The sequence below is a fragment of the Rhopalosiphum padi genome, chromosome 2 (assembly GCF_020882245.1).
Source record: "Rhopalosiphum padi isolate XX-2018 chromosome 2, ASM2088224v1, whole genome shotgun sequence".
NCBI lineage: Eukaryota > Metazoa > Arthropoda > Insecta > Hemiptera > Aphididae > Rhopalosiphum > Rhopalosiphum padi.
Window position 1 is genome coordinate 81,706,171 of NC_083598.1, and position 9,662 is coordinate 81,715,832.

At 31.1% G+C, this 9,662-nt stretch overlaps 1 non-coding gene across 1 annotated transcript; it reads left to right on the top strand.

Moving 5' to 3' along the window:
* The first annotated feature begins 5,069 nt into the window (after positions 1-5,069).
* Positions 5,070-5,188, top strand: LOC132923537 (5S ribosomal RNA). The gene has a single exon (XR_009661193.1). It is a non-coding gene; the product is annotated as a 5S ribosomal RNA (ribosomal RNA).
* Positions 5,189-9,662: the final 4,474 nt, after the last annotated feature.

Consider the following 9,662-nt stretch of genomic DNA (forward strand, 5'->3'; position numbering starts at 1 on the left):
ACGACCCAAATTTGAATCACGTGAACTTACGGGTGGCTATATGCAATTAATTATTTTACAATATTATATAAACTAAAAATACATAAGTATATAATGTGCCTAGCTAGCTCGAAATTCTTTCAATAGGAGGTTTCTTTGCTCTCTGAACCATGAATTTGTTTATTTTTTTTCTTATCGTTACATTATCTAGCTTATTGTTCATACATTTTTGAACAGAATGTATAAATAATAATAAAAAAAAAAAAATTGAGAGATTCAAACACATATTATATTATGCAATAAAAATTTTAAATATAAATTATTCAATCGCACAAGACAAAATATTATAATAAACGTAATAATAAAAATATTAAAAATACTAATTAATTAATAATAAAATTTGTCTGTTATTACACAAAGTACCTATTATATATAAGCAAGTATTATTTAACAAATCAACTTTTTTTTTTTAAACATGTTATGGCTCATAAATAATAAATAATCGCTAAAATGGAACGAGAGTCAAATAATAATGTTGAAGACTACTATTGTACCGGTCTACGCCATCCCTTTCACGACGCATCAAAACTACCGTGTTGGGACTATCACTAGACGATGGTCTGTACGACTGCGCGATAAAAATCGACAGCGACGTGTTATGACAGTACTAAATCAGTAGAATATAATAAAATACACGGCGCACCTTTATACATTATTATTATTCCGTCGGTATACGTTTCGGAGCGATCCAAATAATGACGATAATGGTTTAGGTATTTTTTTTAAATTTAATTTTCTCTCTTGCCTCGCGACGCGTCGGCGGCGGTCGTAAAACAACTCGACCAGCACCAACAGCAACAGCTACTGGTGTTTGTAACTATATAAATAATAGTAATAATAACGATAATACAACAACATCGTACCTCTTACCTGAACGGACCAGTGGAGTAACAAGGGCGTACGTGTGGGGTGAAGAACCACCACCACCACCACCACTACCACCTCATATGTATAGGTCGTGAACGGGCGCGCGCGTATAATATATCATATTAGGTATATTATTAAAGGTACAATAATAATATTAACAATAAAGCGTACCTACCTATCTGTGCGTCATATATATATATATATATAGGTACAATAAAATGGCGCAGTAGCCAGTTGTAGTCGCTTCTTCGTTTTACACGCGCACCTAAACCTGTCTTTGGCGACGGGCTCACTCCTTTTTTTTTTGTTACCGTTCTTAATCTGTTTTTAATCTCGTGTGCCTACCTATAATATATTATTATTATATTCGATGTTCTCTGACAGTTTGATCGCCGCCTCGTTCGTCGTATGTATAGGTAAATCGGTAGACACGGCCGCGAGCAAACCCACACGCATGACCGACCGACGACCGTATACGACCGTCGTATAGAAATGCGTTCGGTTCATATCAAAATATTGTATTACCGCATCATTAGGTGCCTATTGCCTATACCTACTACCACAAATAATAATAATATCGTATAATATAATAAACGAAAATCATCGACTCGTATCCGAAGAAGCAAATTACAATTTATATTTTTATATACCCACAATAAGTATATATTATAATACCGATCGTGAACCGATTTGAAAACCAAATCAATGCTCCAACAAATATGTTTTCCATATTTTGTTTATCATATCATACATTTTTTATTCGTCGTAGTAATACCTCAACTACCTCAACTCGCTCGCGAGATCGTTTTATGATTTCATAATCGCTATATCGTACGACGTAGCCATGATATACTATACCCCCAAAGACGCAATTTAAATTTTCAATTTAAAGATGGAGAAACTCGCCAAATTTAATCTAAACAAAACCTTCGTTTAATTATTTACTTATGACTATACATCGGAAACACGAGTCAACTTGTCCTAATTGATTAACACAATCACAAATCACAACAAGTTTAATGGATATTACGTTAAATAACTATGTACTATGAAGTCCATTTTCTGCGACCAAAGAGAATGGATGTCTTATATACTTTAGAATTTATAACTGAATTTTCACACGTGTTTTTGGAAGTTTCCAACCCCCCCATCTCTGAATCTTCACATATTATACTCTGATAATAAATAATACGACTGTTTTGTTGCCGAACGCAAATCAGAAAAACAAAAACGCAAGACTGACGAACTGGAGGAGTGCTTGCGGTCGTACATTTATTGTACGAGTGCACTCGACGAAACTCTAATATTATGATGTCGACGTGCTTTCGCAGTACATTTCTTTAACGAAGTCCGTGCGGATGTGTGAGCAGAAAAACGGTAAATCCGACGTGTATACGCGTATACGAAGCGAGAAGAATATAATAATATTACTATAGTGTACAATACGTCGTCGTCGTCGTCGGCGGCGGCGTACCCTTTTAAACTTTGCTTTTACGTCTCTTGAAAAGTTGTCGTCATTGTCGTTTCCAAACACTAATATATGAATGTACGATTTATATTATGTTATTGTTTTCGAAATTACACGCGTGTTTGGAATGGTCGATAATAACATTTCGAATGGTTGGGGGTCGAGTGTAGCGTTCTCTGAGGTGTTTGGAATATAATGTATGTATATATTATGCATACTCGCGCGTACTTACTACGATTGTGCGCTTTTACGCGAAAACAAAAAGACGCGTTTCTGCTCGCGATGTCATCGTCTACTACCCATATACGAGTACACACAATATTATCATCGTCTCGAACACTGTTTCACGTATGACGGGACAGTCGATTGTTATAATTTCAAAGAAACGTTAACGCACATAATATAATTCTTAGGTTTATACATCATAAACTTGTTAACGTGCATATTATTACATTCAGGTTTATGAAACAGCCATTACGCGTTGATATATACGTCATAAAAAACACACGTGTGAGTTCGGGTGCTGATTTATTTACCAAGCGGAAGAAGTGAAACGGGAAGGAGGTGAAATTGAGTTTCAAGAATTTGGCTGATTGTATTTTATATCAAAATTGTATGTAATATCGAATAATGTAAGAAAGAATAAGTATTGATAGATGCAGGGATATATGACCAATATATTATATATATTTATTTACCAATCATACTCAATCCCCAATTTTTCCGTCAATATGAAATAATTTAAATTCTGTGTTTTGGAATTTTCAAGTACGTGTCATGTGTGCACGAAGTTAAATAGCTCAAAAACTATTACGGTATGAAAAATCTCAAATAAGTTATCTGCTTAAGGGGCCACCACACCAACATTTGTTTGTCTGTCATCTCGCACATAATACAGGAACAGACATATTATGTTTTTTCACGATTACGACTCGCAGGTTCAGTTTATGGCATAGGCGCCTATTATATATTTTATTATACAAAATAATATTTATTGCGCATTGGCCAAATAGATTTTTAATATTATAATGTTTGAATAAGTTATTAATAGTTAAATATTATGATAATATTCGTATTATTTTATGACTGGACAGACGCTTAATATAGTCCTCTCATTTGAAGGATAGGTTATCACAAGTAGATGATCTACAGACTTTACTTGTGAAGGACACTCCTGTGTTGGAACTTAACAATATGTTGTAAACTTATATTGAAATTAAGCTACAGATGATGAAATTTCAACTATCTTCTTTACAAACATTTTCGTACAGCAAAACTTGGTTCAAATTCGAACCAGCTAGTCGATTATAATAGTTTTTAAACACAATTCCCGGAAACCCTCCTATAAATGACTCAAAATGAAAATAGAGCCGTTAATGGATCATTTTAAGTATAAATAATTTAAAATCATTATGTGTCTAAACTGTGTAATTTTATAAACGTGTGGTCCGTGTTTCCCAGTTGCCCTATTATAGTACTCGGATAATAATTATTATATTGTGAATACAGAATAGTAATAAAGTATACCTACTCTAATCAGTGAAAGCGAATGCTTATTTCACCGATATTATTATTGTTACAACGATATCGTGTATAATATAATATTTAGTTTTCCCCTTAGTCAAAATGTTTTCGAACGTGTAAACCAAAAATAAAAAACACCAATGACTACAATATCTCGTTTTTGAATACGTGTTTCTTAACAATACATTTTGTTTTGTAGAAGTATTATGTATTGATTTATAGGTCCACCGCGCCATTTATATAATATTATATGGTCTGGGTATCGATAATGTCTTGAAAATAAATTTCGTATTAGCAACATAGTGCTACTGAATATTAATATTAATTAACCGAATTAAAAATTGAGTATATAAACTGACCATCCATATGCATATATTCAATATACGCATATCAAGTAGGTACGTTTGGCCACCTCTCCCCAATGGAAAATCTAAAAAAAATGTATGCAGATATTTAGCACGCAATTCGCAAGCCTAGGTAGTTTCGAAATTCGTACGATACTCCATCCCCTCAAAAATAAAAAATTAACAGATCAACACGTCTCACCATCCCCCTCTCATAGAATAAATTAACATTTTTCAAATTTTTTTTTGCAGATAATTAACCAAACCTAATCTATAGAGTATAGGTACTTATTATTATTATACAGATATAATAATGTGATCCTGGGCTGCTTTTAAAATATATTTGTTAACTGTTTCGCATTATTTAAGCGTAAAAATAAACTAAATATCTATTATTACGAATACTTTATCATAAATAATATAGGTATTTACTTATTGTAATTATTAGAAATTTAATCTCAGTTAATTTATATCAATTTTATATAGGTACCTAAGTATACATATAGTAAGTATATGTTTTAAATTGTTTTTATCAGGTAGTACAACAGTACAAGAGATTCTATCTAGACAAGTACTATTAGTTAGTTTATAATAATTATTATAGTATTATTAAATACTTAAGTATTTTGTTCATTGCTAATTGATAATTGTAAAATATTTTTATTAAAAATATAATATGAAATCTATGTATAGTGTCGTGTTTGCTTTTTAGTATTTTTTAAAAATATTGAAAATTAACTGAATTCAGTTTTTGTCTTATACCACCACCAAAAAATTTAAACATTTGATTACGATATTTAATTACTATTATTTTCTACCATCTCTTCGCCAACGACCATACCACGTTGAATACACCAGTTCTCGTCCGATCACTGAAGTTAAGCAACGTCGGGCGTAGTTAGTACTTGGATGGGTGACCGCTTGGGAACACTACGTGCCGTTGGCAATTTTTGTTTTTTTTAAATAAATTCAATGTTTATTTCCAATTTTAACTTAAAAAATATTAAGATCTTTGTCAAGTTTTTTTTTAAATTTTTTAATTATACAATATATAAATATTTTTACCTAACCTAACCCTAAAAGCTATAAGGAACTTTTCTAGGTTCAAATATATAATATACTTAACTTATAACTGCGTACAAGTTAAAATAATCACACAGTATTATATTTTAAACTATAGGCTATATTAGTATATTACGCACCACAACAAAACATTCGACGTACGCATTTTTTAGTACGTTTCCACCACGAACGGCGTCTACGTTCAGTGGTGGTTGCATGACTGGTGTTGGTTATTGGATCTGAATAAACGTGCTCATCGGAGGCCGGTTTCGTTTCATTTTCAATAATCTCGGCTAAAACGTTCACAAGAATGTTCTCAACTTCGGTTGCTCCGGTTTCACCAAACGTTATGTGAATGTTCGGCATAGAACTCCAGGGTTTTTTCTGTAGGCGAGTGAAGTCATCTTTCGCGGCGTCCGGTTTGGTCGAGTCTAAAACTTCCATAGGAATGCACTCAATGTCGGTCGCTTCGGTTTCATCAAACGTTATGTGAATGTTTGGCATCGAACTCCAGGGTTTCTTCGGTACACGAGTGAAGTCTCCCTTTTCGGCGTCCGGTTTGGCCGAGTCCGTAGATACTAGCTGCGTCGGTACCGATGACGATGGTTGGGTCTCCAACGCATCACCTGCACCCGATATCAGTCCAATATTGGGAACCGATCCATTTTGTTTTGATATCGAATCGACGACATCACTGTCTACTTTTTGGGGCTCATCGTTTGCAAGTGAATCAAGTGATTCGGCTGAATTCGACAGCATCGCTGGGCCGGCCGCAGCAGTCACGGCGATCGGTAATATTATTTTGCTTTATTATTTATTAGATAATTTATGATAATAATATACGTTAATATATTTTACGAGAAATTTACGTTATAACAATATACACTCGGAACTGAATAATAAGTTATTCGACGTAGGTATTCTTTGTAATAATAACACTGTAACAATGAACTGTGCGACCGAATAAATAATATTATTGTTATGTAGGTATTTCAACATTAAACATATTGTAATTAAAAATATTAGCAGCCAGCAATACATGATTATAGTTTTTAATGTTTTTATATCAGATGTAAATTTAAATAAATATTAAAAAACAATTCTACTAAATAATGAATTAAAAACCAAGATAGGAAATCTCACATTGTTAAATTTAGAGCAACATTTAGCTATAGATCACTTATTATTAGACGTACTTTTGTGAGTCATTAATACAAACAGTAAAAATGTTCATTACACCAACAAATTATACTTAAACAGCTCGTTATATTATGTTGTACAATTATATCAAATACCAAAACGTTCTAAATTATGATGTGTACTCTATAATATTATGCTCTTAATTTGTCTAATTTGTATATGCAATAATGATAAAATAACATACAAACGTTTTTTTTAAATATAACTTCCTAATTCAGTGTTATATAAAACAAATGCATCACTCACGTTGTTCTGCGAGTTCTGCGACCTTTCTAGAAAAACTAAAACTAGAGAAAATAACTAGAAGTCCTCAACCCAAGAAAAATCATAATAATATGTAGATAAGTATAAATTCCTAATTAGCAATAATTACTATAGATAAGTATTAAGTAACAACATAATATGAAAATGAAATATAAAAATAAAATAATTTTATTAAAAAACTTTAAAATCGACAACATATTTTAGTTAGCGAACTGTTGCTGTTAAAAAAAAAAACAATGATCGCTTATAGACTTATGTATACCTTATAAACGTTACATGACATTATACAGCACGAAAACCATTGGTCTAAATGTACATTTAAATGTTTAAATGTTATATTTCTTTAATTTGGTATATTATAAGCGTAATATTCCAAGGTATAAGTAGTTTATGTAGGTAAGTTCCTCCTAGGAATTTAGTATATATTTTTGACGTTGCATAAATCTATTATTTTAACAATTATTGTATAGACAGGCGATGCCCGTTTCTACCAATAGTGTGTCTTTCTTTTTTCCATCAATATCCGTTTCCGCCAAATAAGATAATATATCACGTTTTCACTAAAACAATTGTATACTAGGTACGCTTATATTAAAAGCTATAACACATTTTATTTTAACACACAGTTGTAATGTACAATTTAAATTGTGCAACTTTTTCACTTGTTCATCAAATATTGTGCCGTTATATATAATCTTGGTTAATCAGCATTTTTCAAATATAGGTACATCGTTAATATGTGTATTTATACATTTAACATCAATCCGAAAAACTCACGAAAATTATATTCTACAATTACAAACAAAATATAGCATCCAATTACATAATATATGAGTACACACATACATAACAGCTAAAGTATATATACCATATACTATATAATATATAATTTTTTTAAACCCAGTATTAGTATATTAAATAAACTTATTACTGTATTAAAGGTTTTAATATAAGAGTAGTATAACAATTTTTTTGGTGAAAACGTTGTTAAGTTAGGTGGATTTCATTTGGTGGAAAAGAGAAAAATACGCTTTTGGTGGAAAAGGGAAAGGTTGACTTTTGGTGGAAACATGTTACGCCCGTATAGACTAAAGAATCACCTATACGCTTAGGTACTTACCTATATTATAATAGATTACACTGATTGTAGTGAGATATAATAATATTTCGAAAACGATTTGTTCTGTTCTGCTCCTGTTCGCCGCTTTCGGGCGTTATAATTACGAAACGTCAGTAGCCTGCTGTACCTAGCTGTTGCAGTCGACGTATTACAATGTAAATTAACTATTAATATACTATCATCATAGGCATATCACTCAGCTACCGCGGGCAAACGTCGTTATTCCGTTAATAATAATAATAATATAATTATTATAACGCATTTGATTTTAATAACCAATTATTTTTCCTCGTCTGATTTGAACGGAACGCGTCTTACACGCCACGGCCGATCCGTACGTTATATTATACTGTACACACACACACACGTGTAGACCTGTTATATTACTGTTACGATTAAAAAATTATTACACGTCTCGAAATGTTATGCTAATCGTACTTTCTCCGTTTCAACGACAATGATTTCCGGATCAGACAGATTTTTGAAAAGTCGTTTTTAAATATTTACAAATTGAGGGATATTTGAAAAAAAAATAATTATATTTTTAACTATTATTTATCGATTTACGAATTTTAACGAAATATGAAATTAAAATTGTACTTTGTCATTCAAAAAAGCAAAAAAAAAACGTTAATAATTTTTAAAATAATGGGTATGCCTCGATAAAATAATTACCTGGTATATAATGTAAGTATATATTTATTCTGACCTCGTTTGAAAAATGTGTTTTTACGACTCGATTAAGAGGTTCTAACCGCTCTAACCGTTTTTATTGTTATTATTTTTTAATCACGTAGATGGGTATAGGCACTTTAATACATATTATATTTTGTACCTACACGAAAATCACGCTAATCAGTATTTGTGTGTTGCCTGTCGGGCCAAACGTGAAGAACGAAATAAATAAGTATACGCCTGCTCTTACGACGAGGCACGTTTTTTTTAGGTACTGCTGTAGCTCGCACACAATATTAGGTATATATTGTACACACATCTATACAATATTATAGTCGGTGGCTAGACGTGTCCATACATAGTATGCACTTTTATGAGGACCACTTGTATTTTTAATAATTGTGTAACTTTGTATAGTTACATATTATATTATTGCTAGTTTAAAATTTTAAACCAACGGAAATCAAAAAAACGTTAGTATATTATTTTGTTTCGTTCGATTTCAAACTTTGTGGTCTACAAGTTATACAGATAATATTCATCATGTCAAAAATTGAAAACGTGGTAGGACCAATATTCAAGATGAATGATTGTATATTATATTATACTATCACTATATACTATATAGGAGAAATGTTGATAAAATGTCGAAAGGGTTACATTTACATAGAATTTACTCGTATATTTTTTTTAAATATTTTTTAGTTTTAAATAGTTTTTTTTTTAAAATCATATTAAAACTATAGCAATATATCATAATGTTTAGGTATAATAAACAAAGGTTTATTCTGCAGCAGCTATATAGTTTGCATATATTTTTGATTTCAGAAAACATAATATTATAATTATAGATATAATATATATATTATTACATTATTACACTGGGCTTCTTTCTAAGTTCTTATATATACAGTCTCCCGTCGTTTTGTATTATAGCTGGGATAACCGAATAATTAAGATTATCGAAATTACTTATTATTTAAAAACATTTAATATATTTTCTCATTTTAATCTCTTATTGATACTTATTGTATTTTTGTATACAATCAATACTATTATATAGTTGGCGACAAATCTGCAGTTGATGTACAATCTTTAT